Raw genomic sequence first — 18,965 nt, forward strand, 5'->3', positions numbered from 1 at the left:
CCCACATAGCCCCTCAAAGATGTTAATCTACTCAGCATCTTAGTAGTTAGTTAGTATCTACTACACATAGTAGTTACTTAATAAATATTTGTTAATGAATGAACACACAGAGCAGGTTGGGGCTGGGTTCTTTTTTATCATCCATTAGTCATTCACTCGCTATTTACTGAGCGGTTATTATGTGCAAGGGCGTGGAGATATATTAGAGAACAAATCAGACCAAGACCCTGCCTTCATGAAGTTTACATTCTAATAAGAAGACACAGAGGATATATAAATAAAAAATATCACTTTCTGGATGGTAGTAAGTACTAGAAGAAAAATAAAGGAAGGTAAGGCAGCAGGGATAAAGAGTGGGTGGACACTGCTTTCTATATAGTGCTGTTACTGTCTTCCCTCCTCTGCTGCCTTGTCTGAGCCCCCAGTCAGGGTGGAGGGTCTTGCCTTCTGCTCCGCTCAGGGCTCTAAGATTATGTTTTCATTTCCCTGACTGCTCAGTGTCCACGTATGTCAGGCAACCCAAGACTCCTTGGTAAGGTGACGTCTGAGCAGAGACCTAAAAGAAGTGAAAGGGCAGCCAAGGCAATATCTAAGGAAATGGTCTGCCAGGGGGAATGGTAGGAAGTACAAAGTCCCTGAGGCAGGAGTAACTTGGTGTGTTTAAGAAACAGCACAAGGTCTGCGTGGTTGGAACCCAATGAGCCAGGCAGAGATCAGCAGGTGATGACATCAGAGGGTCACTGGTGGGTGCAGATCATGGAGAGGATTTGACTTGGACTATAGTGGAGACTGACATCCAGAGAGAGGGTTTGGAGCAGGGAAGAGATAGGACATGGTAGACATGCATGCACCACGTAACAATAGACCATGTAGACAAGGGTGGTTTCCAAAGATAATAATGGAGCTGAAAAATTCCTATTGCCTAATGACATCATAGCCCTCATAACGTTGTAACTCACAAGTTTGTGGTGATGCTGGTGTAAACAAACCTACTGGTTGTAGAAAAGTCTAGCACATACAATTTCATGGAGTACGTAATACTCAATAATGATAATAAACAACTATGTTACTGATTTATGTATTTACTATGATATACTTTTGATGGCTATTTTAGAGTATACTCCTACTTAGAAAAAAAAATTAACTGTAAAATAGTCTCCAAAAGGTCCTGCAGGAGGTGTTCCAGAAGAAGGCATTGTTAGCACAGGAGACGATGGCTCCATGCATGTTACCGCCCCTGAAGACCTTCCAGTGGGACAAGATGTGGAGGCGGAAGACAATGATATTGATGATCCTGACCCAGTGTAGGCCTAGAGTAATGTGTGTGTTTGTGTTTTAGTTTTTACCAAAAACATTTTAAAAATTAAAAATTGAAAATAGAAAAATCATATAGAATAAAGATACAAAGAAAATGTTTTTGTACAGCTGTTATGTTTTAAGCTGAGTGTTAGTACGAAAGAGCTAAAGAAATTTTAGAATTTTAAAGTTTATAAAGTAAAAAGTTTCAGTAAGCTAAACTTAATGTATTATCAAAGAAAGACAAATATTTTTCATAAATTTAGTATAGCCTAAGTGTACAGCATTTATAAAGCCTACAGTTGTGTACAGTGATGTCCTAGACCTTCACATTCATTTACCATTCACTCAGGGACTCACCCAGAGCAACTTCCAGTCCTGCAAGTTCCATTTATGGTAAGTGCTCTATACAGGTGTGACGTTTTTTATCTTTTATGCTGTATTTTTACTGTACCTTTTCTATGTTTAGATATGTTTAAATACACAAATACTTACCATTGTATTACAGTTGCCTACAGGATTCAGTACAGTAACATGCCGTAGAGGTTGCCCAGGAGCAACATGCCAAGGTGTGGAGCGACTGTGCCACCCAGGTGTGTGTACGTGCACGCTTTGGTGCACTTACACAGTCACCTAACGGCACATTTTCCAGAATGTGTCCCAGTGGTTCAGCGATGTGTGACTGTATTTTAAAAGGCAAATTGACCAAAGTGAGGAAAGAGTACCAGCAGAGAGATTAATTAGGAAGCTAATGAAATAATCCAGCAAAGGAATGATCCTGAATTAGAGGGAGAGCTGTTAATAATAAGAAAGGATCAGATCCAGGACACATATTCAGGATTAAGCCAGTTCAGTTAGCATCCAGTCAGTACCACGACCTCTTCAAGAGTTGATCACTTCTTTCTCTAACTAGATCATCAGTTCCTTGAAGGCAGCCACACTGTGTCATATTTCTGTGTAGCTACCAAATCTTTGGCATATTTACTCAACAGCATGTTGGTCCCTAATAATCTTTGTTCATTCTAAGCAGTTTCACTGATATTTAGTGAGCATCTGCACCCAACCTGGTATCACATGCTCAATTCACATTGAACTTCCTTCAGTTCCTCAAGCCAAGCAGATTCTGATTCCATATCCTTGGCTGAGGGTTAAGGCAATAGGCTGAGTGAGACATGGGGTTAAGAAAGTATTTGTTTTCTCTTTTCAATAATGGAAAACAAATGAACATGTGATAGGAAGTACTAGTCAAGAAAAGGAGATGTTGAAGAAACAATTAGAGGAGGAGTAAGTGAAACAGAAAGGTTGTAAGAGCACCAGAAGGACTGCATGAGAAAACTTTAAAGAGGAAAGGAAGGACAAGGACAAAGGCCAGTGCAGAGCTTTCCATAATAGAAAAGGGAGTGACATCTCTAAGGATTGCTTTTTTACCTGATAAGCCTAAGAGGACAGGTGGAGGTGGAGCTTTAAGAAAGGAGGAGAATGTTTAAAATATCTACTGGAGAACAAACAAGAAACCTGAAGTGCAAAGTAGCATGTGGTTTCTGGGCAGCACTGAGGCATCTGTTGAAGTTCAAGTGCAGTGATTTATAGTGACCTTGATCTCTAAACTAGAATTGATTTTCCCTTGATGGAAGTCAGCACCCTGGCTGGGGTGTGGCTATAAGAGATGACTGGAATCACCCAGGGTTAGTTTGTGATATGCATGTGACAGAAGGACAGCAGAGCTATGGCATTAAAGTGAAGTCATTTGTTGAAGAACAAGTGAATCAACTGAAGAACAATGGAATCAATGGACATAGGGGTGAGAGTAAAGACAGGAGCACTGGGTAGCAAAGGATCCAGAAGAAGGTCCATGAATCAGATGTCCCAGTTGAAGAACCAGAAAGTTGAGAGTGAGTGAGGGAATTGGAAGGAGAGGAATGTTGTGGTGACAGAGTGGGAGGTGTGAATTTTATGACTTCCAAGGTGGAGTGTTTCCAGAATATGACCAAGTCCAGGGTGTAGGCACTAGAGTGGGTGAATGAAGTGGCTCAAAGGAGAAGCCACTAGAGGTGAGAAGATCAAGGAACTGAGAGACCAAGGAGTCAAACAGCTCACACATGTAAACATAGAAGGCCCCAGAACGGCAGCAGTACTTAGGACGTGGAGGCATGTAGAGATAGATGTCACGTACAATGAGTGTGGGACACACCCAGGACATGGGCTGATGGCAGCAATGTGAACGGGGCAAAGAGGGCAGCAGTGATTCTGGAGGAGTACCAAAGGAGCAGACATTGTGCTTACGAATGCCTGGTTCAGCCTGTAGGGTAAAGAGGGGATTGTGCAACCCTGGGCCACAGGTGGAGCCACAGTCTGGGGGAAGAGTTGGTGGAGATGTGAGGACCTGAGCTGTGGGTCAGGCACAGGCATTTCTTGATGAGGTTCAGGCCAGAGGATAAAGCTCTTCCAAGACCCCCACCTCACCAACCACACTCTTTTACTGGTCTCCAGCCCACAAGGGTCTGGGGGGGAAGTTTAAGTGTCAACTTCAGGTATAAATCAGCCAGTTTATAATCTGAATTCAACTTCGACAGTTGGACCAACTGAAGAGACATTGTACTTTGTAAATGTTGTGGCTCATGGATGAAATGGCCAGAGGCCAGTTTACTGGTAAACATCACTGCGGTCACTATAATGGAAATCCAGACAAGGAAGACATAGAGACATGAGGGTGTCCTGGAGAAGACAGGTGTACACCAGCTGGAGGGGATGGGATTGAGCTGGGCCTTGAAGGCCACCAAGGCTGTGGAGAGGTGTAGGGGAAGAGGGAAAACACCTGGGGCAGAGAGAATACTATAACTGTGCATGGCGAGGAGCCACCAATTAAGCCACCTCTAAGTACTTCTTAGAGCACTTGATGAAGTTCCCAGGTATTCTGCTTGTTTAGAGACTTATAAAAATCTAATAGAAATCTCCAGAAACTACATAAGGAGTTTGGGCTTTATTTTGTAAAGAAGGGGAAGTCATGGGTGGGTTTTGAGCAGATGTGTGATAGGATCAGAGTTGTGCTTCTGGAAGACTCACCTGGCAGAGATGGGTGAGATGGAGGGACAGGGAGAATTGCAGCCAGGAGACCATTTATAAGGCCCCTGTGGTTTTCTAAGAAAGAGGCACAGAAGCCTGAATGAAGAAGGGAATAATGGGAAGGGGGAGAAGAGAGCAGACACAAAAGATTTTGACAGAGGAAGGTATGATAGGACATGAACGCCAGAATAAATATGAACCATCCCTGCAAAGCATGCAGGCTCACCACATCACTGGTCAAGCTCTATTGAGTATTATTCAGAGGCTCTGAGAGTTTAGGTCAACACAAAGACATCTGACTCCAACTAAAACCAAGCCAGCTATTTATGTCTTAGAAGAAAATCAGACACCAAGAAGGGAAATTAACCTTTCCCTCACAGAAGCCATAAACAGCATCCAAATGTGGACGAGAATGAAACCACCGGCCATGTGTTTAAAAGAAACATGATATCATTGGCTAGCGGAGACAAGACCCAACCGGGAAACAGTCTCCAGTATTAAAATTCTAGCACATGGAGCTTTTGGAAAATAAAAAATAGACACAGTGGGATAGAAAGACTGTATCTAAACGGATGAGGCAGGGAGAGAAATGATCTATGGAGCCACAGCCGAGAAGGCAGCTGGACTAGAGGTGATCAAAACAGAAACAGCCACCAGAAAGAGGTTATTGGCCACCAAAGAGCCATGACTCGAAAGAGATCCAAAATTGCTCCTGAGGATACAAGTGGGAAAACAAGAATACGATCGGCCAGGGAGTATCGTTTTCTCTAAGTGAGGCTGTAAGAGGCCAGGCCCCTCTTGGAAGCCCCCTAAATTGCTGCTTCCTGTGCCCCCTGCCTCTATCCAACTCTGTCTGCGAAGGAAGCTCTGTGCTACCTGGGACAAGTGACGTCAATTCCCTGTGAACTGCAGACTCTTTATCTATATAATGAAGACAGTCATTTCCATTTTATGGAAATGGAAATGAGGTCAGACAAGAAATATGGGTGCCTAATGGGCCTGCTGAATTTGACTTTGTTAGTTAATTTATTTAAAACAATTTGAATGAGAGTTATTCCCATTTTAAATTTACTAGCCTTTATATTTCTGACATTACAACTCTCAGATCACCCTTGTAACCAGTCTTTTTATACAGAAGGACCACTTGTGGGCACCATATGGGTCACACAAACCTACAGCCTGAATCGGGGGGCTCTCAGTGAGCTGCTGGCTGTGGTATAACCATTGCTGCTACAAATTACTCTCTTAGCAGGGCATAAGTATCTTGAGGGCAAAGACCCCAACTGCGTTTCCTTTATATCTCAAGCAATATCTAGAACAATGCCAGACACAAAATAGACACTGAAGAAGTATTCATTGAATGAATGAATGTCTGAGTGTCTATCTAGTGGTCACAATAGACTCCACTGAGTTAGGAAACCTGTGTTTCTCCTCAGCAACTAGCATAATGCCTAGCATGGAGTGGACACTCAGTGATTATTCCTCAAATAAATGAGCAGAGCTTGATCTTAATCAGGACTGAATGTGTTAATACCTGAAAGGATTTTTCGTATCTCTTTAGCATGGTTAGAAAAGGCACAACACTATATGGCCCAAATTTGAACATATGTATTTCCATGCTTGCAATGCACTTTCTGAGTACATCATACATGGCGCACATTCACACATAGCCCTTGTCTCCCAGGCACAAAAGCCGGTGGCACCTTCATCCATTATCTTTATTTTATCACCACTAGAACTGAAGAAATAGGGAAGTCCCAGAGAGCCAAGTGGTCAATGAAAAGAATAAAACTGTTTTTCTTAGTAGCAGGCTTCGTGCTAAGTACCATGCAAGTATGCTATCATGTAAAATGTGCAATGATCTTGTGAAATATATAAAATAATTATCCTCATTTTATAGACAAGGAACCTGAGACTCAGAAGAGTTAAGCAACTTGCCTAGAGTCACACAGCACAGCTACCGAGCTGTATTCAGTAATACCTCTTTACATGGAGTTGGAAACATCACTGCCCAGACTTCATCTGTCAGAGAGAGAAACCCGAAGGGACATCTTTCTTTGGCTCCATCATTTTCCTTTAATGCTCTCAATCTCTGGCCCACCTGATATTTAGTGGTCCCAGCAATTCTGGATGCATGGAGACCTAGAGGCATTTGAGACACAACAGACTGTGGAGGGGCTGGCTTTGAGCCACCCGAGGAGAAGCTACAGGTAGGATCCTGTTTCGACCATCCGTCATGCAAATAAGGCAATGCTGGCCACAGATCACGAACCGCTCACCAGTCGTTTCCTTAATGACTTGCTAAATTTCCTCCACATCTTCCCAGAAAGTCACACTCTCTGGAAGGCCCCCCAGCCCACACTGATAGCACCAGGATTCCTGATCCAAAGCCAAATCCTGGTTCTCAGCGCTTTGTGAGCAGACCTGTGTGCCTCCAAAGTAACTGAGCCATCGTGGGTAGTGCAAAGGCCTTAGCCAAACATGGAGCTGGTGGCCAGGACCCCCTGGAAGGCAGCTTGGAGGTGCCACAGTGACGGGAGCCCAATACATCTCTTTTAAGAAGAGGAGCCTTTGTCCAAATGGAATTTTAAGCAGGAGCCTGATGGAGAAGGCAAATAAGAGCAGAACTGTTCATGTTGAAGCAGCAGTGGGGGGCACAGATATGCCCCACCTCAGCATCCCCCCCAGACCCCACTTTGCTCCTTAAGGTATTTTCCTAGAATCCCTGCAGCTTCTCAGACTGTAGTTAAAATCCTCTGATCTGGTCCACCCAGCCCATTTACTTTAGGGATAAAAACAAAGGTGTAGAGAAGTTAAAGAAATGAACAAGTGCTATGATCTGAATTTTGTGTTCCCTCAAAATTAGTATTTTGAAAACCTCACCCTCAAGGGGATGGTATTGGTACGTGGGGACTTTGGGAGGTGATTAGATCATGAGGGCTGAGCCCTCAAGCATGGGCATAGTGCCCTTATAAATGAGGCCCCAGAGAACTGCCTCGTCTCATCTGCCACGTGAAAATGCAGTGAGAATGTGCCATGTATAAACAAGAAAGTGTCCCCTCACCAAACACTGAACCTGCTGTCGCCTTGATCTTGGACCTCCCAGCCTCTAGACTGCGAGAAATAAATTCCTGCTGTTTATAAGTCACTCAACTAATGATATCTTGTTACAGCAGCTCCAATGGACCAAGACATCCCACACCTAGGACACACTGGGGCCAGAACTCAGAGCTCCTTACACTCAACCCAAGCTCAGGCTGTCACATGACTCTATTTGGGCTTCAAAGGGGGAAAAATTCTCTCATTGCTGGATACCTTTTTTTGTGCAGTTTTCAATCACAATGTGTAACAGTCAGTTGATTAAATGCATCTCGTTCTAAAAAGTTCTTCACACGCAGCCAGAGAGAATATCATCATTCAATATTGGCACCAAAGGGGGGATGAGGAAAGACAAGGTACATTTCAGTATAGCATCAAAAACTAATGTACACTCTTATCTTTCATAGTAAAAAAGTGGGTTATATGTGAGATTTCCACTTGCTTGGAAAGCTCTCACTCCTTAATCCTTGCCCATCTGTGGGTCTCCTGTTTTCTTTCAGACATTGTCCATGTGCCCTCCTCCATGAAGCCATCTGAGGGGCATGTCCAAGCTGTAGTGTGCCTGCATTTCTCCCCACTTGTTACCTCTTAAATGTAGAATTAGGGTTCTGTGCATCAATATAGCACCTTAAAGAACAAGTTTTGCACAATAACTGAGTGGATTTCTTTAATAACCCTCAAAGTTTCAGAAATTTGTTGCCTATTCTGAAGCCACATTTTCTTTTATTCTCAAAGAATTCTAAAATCTCATCAGTCTTGAGTTTGAGTCCTAGCTCTGCCACCTTCTAAGTGTGTAGCCTTAGCCAGGTCTCTTAACCTCCCTGCAAATATCTGCCAGTATTTTTTTTCTACTAGACAATAATCTGCTATTCATAATTATCTCACCAGCAACTAGCACAGTGCTCAGTAAATGTTTGTGCCCATCATGATTGCCTAAGAGTGACTAAGTGAATAAACAAATGAACTAATGAACAAATATTCACATGGTAAGAGACTTTAACATTCATCAAACACAACCTCCCATCCAATGCAGACTGTGTCATTTAGATCATTCCTGCAGAATGGCCTTGGCATTCACTGGAGCATGCTCACTGGCTCGCCACTGCCCACTGTGAGGGGATATATCATTAGAAAGGCCCAAAGTTGCACAGATACGTTCCCATCTTTTGCCAGCCAACCATCTTCGCTTATTCTGACCTCCCACACCGTGGGCACATAGTAGATGCTCGCCCTTTCATCGTTTTAACAAACATTCCTTGAGGGCCTTGTTTACTGGATTAGGAGAACTCTGGATTTAGGCTGCATATATAGTGGCATTCCTGTTCTTATGGGGCTTACATTGTAGCCAGAGGCCGACATTAAATAACGAAGTGTAGTGAATAATTAATTATTTAATGATAATTGTAACAAGCACATTGAAGGAGAACTACAGGGTACCCCAGAGGAAGAGTAACCAGGCATCCTTACCTCCCAGTAAAGTGGATCAAGAAAGAATTCAACTGAAAAAATGGTGGGAGGAAAGGGGCAAAGGTACTTTTTAATATACTGGGAAAGTCACTTCTTAATCCTTCCTGAAAAACCTCCTTCATGTTAAGGCTCTTTGTCACCAATCAATGATTATTCATAGATTCATGAAATATAAACAAGTCTCGGCTCAAATCCTGAGCCTGTTATTTACACCTTTGGCAAGTGTCTCCATTCCCCTACGGTCCTATTCCCCACCTGTAACATGAGGAAGGTGAAAGTAGCTACTGTAGGGGATTGCTATGAAAATTAACTGCGAGGTGCTTCTATAATGCTTAGCACAGTGCCTTTGTATGGAGAGTGTTAAAAAGTGGTGCCCATTACTATGATCATGACGAATATCCAAGTGCTTTATGTTCAGGCAAGAAGTAGAAGTTCAGAACTGTCAAGGATGTGACTACGGCCACTCAGCTCATTGAAGGCAGAGGTCGTACTCAGCCACAGGGCTCCCTAAGCCAATTCTCTTGACAGAAAATGATGTTTTACATAGTTTTTTAATCTCATAATCAGAAATAAAAACGTGTATATAAACTAACACTAACATTTTCCTTAGTGTCCAGCCATGATCATATGGAAATTTCAGAGGATGAGCTCAAGCTTGAGAAGAAAAAAATTCACATTTTAAGATAATTAACTTACAGGTCTTTATTGGGCAAGGCTGTAGGCCCAGGATTGTTCTGGAAGTTGAATGGGATACAAGGAAATAAGATAGCCCTCTTTTCTCAGGAGTTTTACCATCTAGTTGAATTTCCTCCACAAGAAGGCCAGCAGCATGAATTCTTTTAGGATGGAAGAATTAAGACTTAAAGAGAATGTTTTCAAACATTCTCTGCAGATCATGGCCCAAATATTTCTGGTCACTGCTTTATAGGAAAACCTCTACCTTTAACCACCTACTCACCTTAGAACTCATCTATATTACTTAAACCAACAAAATAATTTCCACTTTGATGTTAGAAGCATCAGTAGCATTTAACCTGCAGTTTTTCAGGGCATTGACCATCACAGGAAAGTAATTTCTCTCAACTTAATAATAACCTAGTAATAGAAACTAATTATAGGTAGGTCAAGAAACAGGCATTCTGAACCAAATAAACACCTTCATGTTAGCCAGACTTCCTGAAACTATCACACACTAAAATCTATTCATTGGCCTTTCCATTAACAGTTCTTGAGCACCTACTAATAATAGCCAACCTTAATGAGGGCTTAGCATGGCCAGGCCCTTATGTAAACCTCAAAACATCCCTATGAGGCAGGTACTATTATTATCCCCATTTGACAGATGAGAAGATAGAGTCACAGAGACAGCAAGTAATTTCCCCAAGTCCACACAGCTAGGCAGTGAGGGCATCAGGCTTCGCTCAGGCAGTCTGGTGCCAGAGTCCCTGCTAGCAACTATGCTGTGCTGCTTCTGAGAAGCGAATATTTGCTGGATGTTTCCAGAAATGCAAACATGGTAACCAGTGGTCTCTGACCTCGAGGCAGTCACAGCACCAAGATGGAATTAGACACACCAACGACGCCAATAAGGGGAGCCATGTGAGCAAATACTGAGCACTCACAAGTTCAAGACAGAGACCAGCTGCTCTCCTCACACCTCCATCATCCTCACAGTAATGCAATGAGGGATTATTGTTTGCCTGCTATATAGGTGATGAAGGCAGGAATTTAGAGACAAAAGATAACCAGACCTATGTCAAGCAGTCTGTCATGATTGGAGCCAAGATTCTTGGTCAACCCTGTCCCTCTTGGAATCAAACATGCTTCCTGTCTCACCCAATGCCTGCTGTGTTACAGGATGGCCAAGGGCACCTCTAAAGTGGTCTTGGCTGCATATGGGACAGTGTCTTGCCCTACCTGGGGAGGACAGGAAGCCTTCAGAGAGAAAATAGTACGATAATGTGATTGGGAAGGGAGATAGAGAGAAATTGAAGAGGAATTTTCCAGACTGAGAGCATATATATATATATATATATATATATATATATATATACACACACACACACACCCGCATATAGGGCATGTTCACAAAAGCACAGGGATAAGAAAATATTTGCACTCTCAGGAACAAACTCTGGCTCAGGATCACTTGAATGTAGGTTACAGACTGGTGGGGAGGGACAGGAGGAGAGGCTAGGAATGTCTGGGGCACCAAATATCGAGGGGGCTTGTATGCATCCCACTTGGAGTTCATACTAGAGGCCTATGAGAACTGACTCGTGGCTGCCCATGGTGTTCAAAGCCTCTAGACAAGAGATATCCATGACTACTCTAATTGTTTTGCTCTCTTTTGTCTAGTTAACTAATTCTACCCACAAAACATTTTGCGGAGTATTTGAAGAGGGTTTTGTCAAGCATAATTTTCCACTGAGATCCTCAAGGACAGGGACTATGTCACATTCACTTTTACAATCCTGACGCCTTGGATTCTGCCTGCACAAGAAACACGTTTAGTTAAAAGACTGCTAAATAAATGGGCAGGTAGATGGATGGATGGATGGATGGATGAATGGATGGATGGATGGATGGACAGATGACTGAATAGATTAACGAGCAACTAAGCAAAGTAATAAATTTATGGTGGAATAGCATTACATGTTGACAGAGTCACTGACTAAGTACAGGTCCAATGTCAGCACTAAACATGTGCCTCTCTCCACAGTTCCCAATCACTGGAATTTCTGTATTTTTATTCTGAAATAATGTATTTCATTCTATAGTGAACAATAAGATTTAAAATGCAAGTATTTTGAAGAATTCTTTGATGAATTTTGGATTGATTGTTGAAAATAGGAACAAGTAGATCTGAATTCACACTAAGATGCAAATGATTGATCCTGGACCACTTCCTGACAAGGTGTTTGGATAGGAAGGGAAGCAGAAAATGAAGTCTGAGCTTGTTAACTCCTTCCATTCCATCAGTCAGGAGCTTCAGAAGTCCCTTCTTCCCACCAAGCCTTGCCTTACCCTTTAAATACTCACCTTCACTTGAAGATATTTACTTTAAAATATGGGTACTGGCAAAGACCTCTAGAATCTCACTCTCCTTGACTACCATGCTTCTCTGTAACATTAACACCTGTCTGCTAATCAGGCCGGGCCCTGCCTTTCCCCATAAGCCCCACAGATTCCTGCCTTACTGTCCCGTCTGTGCCACCCATCCTTTCTCCAATACTCTCTGCCTCCATCTCCCCGTCCTCCAAAATCCTGCCAAATCCTGCCTTGTCTTCTCAGCAATTTATCCCTTCTAAAATTCCCACTGCAGTAGGGAGCAACACAAAAGCCCATTTTCTTCCACTCATCCTGAACTATTTGTCATGGTTAGGGCTTCTTGGTCTAGATTACAGATGTAGTAAATTTTGCTAACAATAATAATATCTATATGCATTGAACATGCTTTTTATGCTCAGCCCCTAGATTTTGCACATGTATTTCAAACTAAGAGGTAAAAATCTAAATGATAAAAATATTCTGCTTTATAATTAGATATTATACTTAAAACGACAGCTCAATCCATACAAAACCTCCTTAAATGCTTTTTGTAATGGCTGTATGGTATTCATATGTATCAGAATTTATCTGATCCTTTGTTATTACATATGGACTTTGTAGCTTTGTTTTTACAATTATAAAAAGCAGAACCATGAGAAAACTAGATTTTCCCTGTTATTTTTGATTATTTCCTTGTAATAAATTCCCAGAAGCAGGATTATTGTGTCAAAGCATATGAATGTTTTATGACTTACATGCATTACCAACACCAGTATAGGCTGCTGCCAGCAATGCACACACAACCCCAACTCACAGCAACTGATCAACAAAGGGCATGTTCATTCTGCTTTCTTGCAAGTAATGAAGCCAAACACTATTTTCTGATGTATCTTCTGTGAGTTCTCTCATCTTATCTTTCATACATGTACCTCTTAATATTCTGATTGCATATTGATGTGTTTGTACTAGTCCCTCACAGCATAGTTATAAATCCTGTGCTGGACATACTGTCTGTGCTAGACCTAAATTCACTCAACTGATTACACTCACTATGGCAGCAAATGCTTGATAATCCCCAACGATGTGTCACTGTGCTCGCACTGGGAACACCCAAATGAAAAAGACACAGCTTCAGGAAACTCAGATACTAGGAAAAATGTCTGCTGGTTGGCCCTGTAGAATTCTGAATTCCAACTATTAATACAAGATTCTTCCACTCAAGATGGGGCGATGGAACATGCAATGGGCCATATTGTGAAATGGACATGGTGGGGGCCGCTAGCAAGTACTCCAGGGTTTTAGAAGAGACAGAGAAGGGAGAGATCTGGCGCATCTTCATGGAAGGTACAAGGTTTGAGCCTTGTACCTTGGGGTTTGGGTAGAAGAGAAAAGTGGGACTCCTGGCTGAGAAGCCTTGTGAATCAAAGCCCACAGCTGACATCACAGCTGCAAAAGCAAGCTCAGGGAGCAGAGGGGCTGCTGGTGCATCTGGGAAACATTTTCTGCATGAAGACCCACGAGACATGTGTTTGTTCACTGAACGGTCTGGCCTCTATCATGGGGGTCCATGAGAACAAGACCACTCAGATGAAACTGGACATCTCTTTTCCAGAAGTTTCTCCTTGTGAAGGGCAGCTAAGTTGACCTTATCTTTAACCAGCCAGTGAGGAGCCTATCATATTCTGATCCTAATGTTCTTAGTGCAACAAACAAGACTTTTTCCCCACAGCCTGGCTGCTTGGATTCAGGAACCAAAAGGGATTCTTTTCCCGAGTCAGGGAAGGGTCTTAACAAAGATATGAGGGTGAACTGCCCCACCCTCAGAGTCTTTGGGAAGGGGGCTGAATTATGGAGCTGCTTACCTTACTTCCCAGTTTAACAAGCCAGTTGCCTATGGTCTCAAGCCAGCAGAGGCCTCAATTGAATTGGGTTGATGGGATTAATTAAGTTAAACAACCTCGACTCACGTTTCTCAGTGGATTCAAGTGCTCAGATGACTACTTGGGTGTTCCTTAAATCTGCCTGAGAGGCTGCATTGAGTGCCAGGAGGGAACCTGTCTTCATTGCCCTGCATTCCTAATGCTGATCTGAAGAGTCCTTAAACCCAGGAGATGGCCCAGTGTCCACAGCGACAGGCACCGACAGGTCATCCAACAGTGATGATGGTGAATTCTCTGTAATCGAGGGGAAGATTGTTCTCAACTACCAAAACAAGGTTCCAGCAAGGCTAACACAGACTCTTAAGATCACAGATGACCAGTCTATCACAGATGACCAGTCCTCACTGGAACTCAAAGACTGGCCTAATGGACTCAGAGGATCCAGAGCTGGAAGATCCATTAACCCATCACCCAGTCACCAGGCCTTAGGGTCAAGTGTTAAATGGGCAGGAGAAACAACGGGGGCACCTTGTTAGCATCCAGAGCCCGACCTTAGGCCTAGGGCTACAGTGATATAGATCTGGTGGTAGAGCTCAGGAGTCCCCCACCTGCTCTGTACCAGCCACCCTGGCCTCATTTGCTGTTCTTCAAACTTACCCCTAACTTTAAGGCCTTTGCACTAGCTGTTCCCCATACCTGGAATGCTCTCTCCCCACCTCCACATGGCTCCCTCCTTCCCTTCATTTACTTCTCTGCTCCTCTCCTAAGAGAGGCCTTCTCTAGCCACGTTGTGTAAAGCAGTAGAACCTCACTCCCTTTCCTCCCCTGAACATGCTCAACTTTCTTCCTAGCACTTACAGCCACCTGAAATATTAATTATGGTTAAGCTCCATGGCACCAAGGATGTGTCTTTTCTGTTTTTTTCTAGAACAGAGGCTGGCATGTAATAAGCTTCCCATAGTTATTTACTGAGTAAATTGATAAATTTTTCACAAGAGCCCCAAGGAGTCCCATGGAGCTAGTCTCTGAACTACACCTTGTGAGCCCCTGGCCTGGGACCCTCAAAATACATTTTACCCCTTGGAGTCTCAGGTCCACTCCCTCATGGCTCCTTTATTGCTGCACTTTCTCTTATTTCTCTACTCCATCCTGCCTGGAGCCCTGGGGAGAATTTGGCTATCTTACATGTCTCAGGAGAAGACTGGACATTAGAGAGTTCAGTGGCTTGCCCAACGTGGCACAGGCACTCTGTAAGTGAGAGAACAGAGACAAAAGACCCAGGTGTTCTGACTCCCATTTCTTTGCTCCTCCCAAAACACCATCCTTTCTCTCTTAGCTGCAAATTGGATCAAAATTTAAAAAGGAAAATGTATGTACAGTTTATGGGGAAGGGAACGTTTTTAAAGGAGGCAGACAAAATTAACGAGGAAGTCCACAAATTGAACTAGGAAGAAATGCAAGGCCTTGCCATCACAATCAATTGTAGGATGGATCTCCTCATCATGCAGAGACTCAGGTGGCCCCAATCTTTGCAGCTCCTGGAGAGTCTGTCCAAGACCTTGCCAATCCCAGGGCGCCACAGGCAAACCACAGCGACTCCAGCCAGCCCGACCAACCACATCCGACCCTGCCATGGGCCCGAACACGTGTGGCAGCATTGAAAGAAAGAATGCCAGGGGGACAGGGGAAGGAAAAAGAAAGGCCCTATAGCTAGAGGGAGGCCAGTTAGGAAATTAGCCAAGAGAATGATGGACACAAGAAAACATAATAGATGTGAAAAGCTGGCAGGAAAAAGGGGGCAAAGAAAAGCAAGTTGGTGAAAAATAAACGCGATCCAAAAACACAACAAAACATTTTTTAAAAGTTTATTTTACCTGGAATTAATGACAGGAAAACCCCATAAACGTGAAGCAAAATGTTTAATGCCCCATTGAATGCCAACATTATGCCATCCATCTGTCCTTGCAGGTGTATTATTTCTAGTCCCCAGGATGAAAAGAAAAGTTGCTTTCCACATCTTTTATAGTACTTAAAAATACATATTTCCAAAGCTTTATTGCCAAAGGTCCAGCTTTCTTCCAGAACCCACAATAACTAATCATGTTACTGCCACCGAGTCTAGGAATTGGAATTAATAGTTGGTGGGAGGGTTTGCTTCCATCCTATGAGTGATCTTTGCTTTAACGACCCTTAGAGTTAGTGATTTCTCCTAAATATTTATTTCTCCCTGAGGGAAAGATTTCTCTAAGAACTTTCTCTCTGCCCTAAATGTCCACAATTCTTGATCTGTTTTTCTTCTATTTGTCCACTTAGAGTTTTTGCTGGAATCAACTTTATTAATTTCCTTCTGAAAATTAGCAAGTCATAGTAAATCACAGGGAGCTTTTTCCTCTTGACCATGTGACTCCCTTCACTTTCTCGGTTTTTCTCTCAGTGCTAGGTCACCAAGGCCTGGGTTTACTCTAATTTCTCTCCAGAACTTCTCTTCAAGTTTAAAGAAAAAAAGAAAGGAATAAAAAGAGGGGAAGAGGAAGGGAGGAATGAAGGAAGGGAGGGAGAAAAGAAGGAAGGGAAGGAGGAATGGAAAAATTGAAACTAAACTTAAAAACTATTGCAATTTAAACATGGTAGTCAACATCTATACCTCCATCATTTTTCTAAAAGGTGCCTCCTTCAAGATTCAGAACACTTCTCTCATAATAAAAGACATTATCCAACATTGTATTTGGATCTCTCTAGTCCACCATCAAATTAACTATTATATAAAAACTTCCATGATTGTCAGCCTTCTTGGAAGATTCCTATTTAACTTATTGAATTAATTAAATCACAGTCAAAGTCATGTTTCAAAGCTGACAGAATTCATTGGATCTATGGTTCCAGGAGCTTGGGTAGGTCATTTAAACTTTCTGCATCTACAATTTCCTCCCCCACATAATGAAAGCACTAGACCAGATTATCTCCAAGATCCTTCTAGCTTTAATATTCTGTGTGTATACTGTTTCTCAATTCAATGATTTTCATTTTACTTTATGAGAACACAATATTCACCAATTATCTAGGGACTGTACCTCGCAATTTAAAAAGTAATTTAAAAAAATAAAATAAAATAATAAAGGCTTTACTAGCTGTAGAATCTATTTCCAGAACCCCAAACCTGGAGATTCACTTTGAGGCATTCTGTGGCCTTGGGTGTTCTCATTGGCTGTTCTGGTGGCAGCCGGCTTGTTAACTGGCTTTTAACGTTTGTTTTCACAACAACCTTGAGACTCCTTAGAGCAAATTGCAATGGCAAAGCATGTTACCCAATTGGCAATTAGGAAGTCCAGATCTCAGGCCCCAGAGGAATGGCCAACTCCTTAATTCCAGCCTGATGATGGGAGAGAAGTCACCAGAAGGTTAAGTGACTTATGCAATTCGATGGAGCAAGCCAGCGTCCATGACAGGATCCTGAGTCCTTGCCTCTTCGGACAGCGTTCAAGTCTCCCAGCCGCACTTCTTCCCTGAACGCTTTTTAATCTGGCATGATCCACAAATAAAGGAAATTGTGGTTTTCACATCATGATCGAGGCTATTTTTCCACTGTGAATAATAAAAGCAGAGGAACCCATTTGTAGCTTCGAAAGGTTCCCATTCCAGCCCGCATTGTTTATTCCTCAGGCTTTCAACAGTTTTTATTTCAAGATGTCAGTTTTTAACACGTTTGCATAATTCTGCATTTTATTTCAGGATTCTCTGTCATAACCATTCATTTCCCCCCACCAGCTAAGTTGTTGAAAAAGAAAACTGTGTTTCCAGGCCAGTCCAATCCTACAATTTAAAAGCTGGCAGGACCCGTCTTCCTTTTCCCTCCTGGGAGGATTAATTTGCTTCTTTTTTATTCTCAAAGTTTTATGATTCCAAATAAAGGATATAATGGTGCCATTGAGAGTTGGGAAAATGTGGAAGATAAATAGTCTATGTGGGAACTGCTTAAAATGAGAATCGAAGTTTGAGGAAGGAGGTGGGAGAAGTGGAGACGCTTTTTATCACGTGAGCGTGGCCTACTAATAATAAAGATAATAATAATAATGATAAAGGAAATCTCCTTCTTCTGATGCGTCTCGCCTTTATAAACTGACGTGAGGCCGAGTGGCTCCATTTGTGCCATAAACGTAAAGAAGCTGAAATCGTACTCCCAAGAATATAATATGTTTAATTTTGAAGTTGGGGGAGCAGTCGTTAAAATGTACGTTATTTCTGGGACCTACAACGTGGAGTCTGGGCTTTTAATCTTGATTTCATTGCCTGAACAGTGACACATTTAAGAAACATGCTAAAATCATCTGCAGGAAACTAATTGACCAAGGGAAGTAATTTGAATAAATTCTTTTGGTTGAGTTAACCCTAATTAGCTCCTGACTTGGTAGCAGCCACCTGTGTGAAGATCCATTAATACCACCGCTTCAAGAGCCCAATTCATCATCAAAGGACTTTCCTTAAGGGCCCTTTGAAATTTTACAAAATAAGTTGGGCAAATGTTACTAACCTCCAGGAGCTTGTTATTAAGGTCAGTGAAGCAGACATTTATGGACTAGGCACCATGTGCAAAGCACTGTGCAGAAATAGTACTAACCAGGGCACGATTCACACCCTCCCAGAGCTCAGGCGGAGTGATAGGAAGCCCACGCCCCCTGACTGATCTATAGTCACTTTGAATTCAGAACCCCAGGAGTTATTTATTCTGCCTGCAAATGTTTCGCAGCTCAGGCTCCACTTGAATTGGGCCCTAGAAAGATCATAGTATTGATTTAATGCACACCTGACCACAGCATGCTGTTGCTTAAACCCTCTATATGGCTTCCCGTTGTACCTTGAATGAAATCCAGTCCTTTAACCCTGGCCTTCAGAGCCCTGCACACCCTTGGCCCTGCCGAGTTCTTTGACCTTATCTCCTGCATGCCCCCTTGGCTCACACCGTCTCTGACTCTCAGGCCTCCAGTGTTTTTCAACCAATCTGAACCCTTTTCCACCCTCCGCTCTGGCTGCCTCTCAAAATGGAGCATCAGCCTCCAGGCCATGAGACTTCCTCTTACCCTTCCATCCCTGCTCAGTGAGGCCTTCCCCAAC

Source organism: Lemur catta, chromosome 4, assembly GCF_020740605.2.
Source record: "Lemur catta isolate mLemCat1 chromosome 4, mLemCat1.pri, whole genome shotgun sequence".
NCBI classification, from domain to species: domain Eukaryota; kingdom Metazoa; phylum Chordata; class Mammalia; order Primates; family Lemuridae; genus Lemur; species Lemur catta.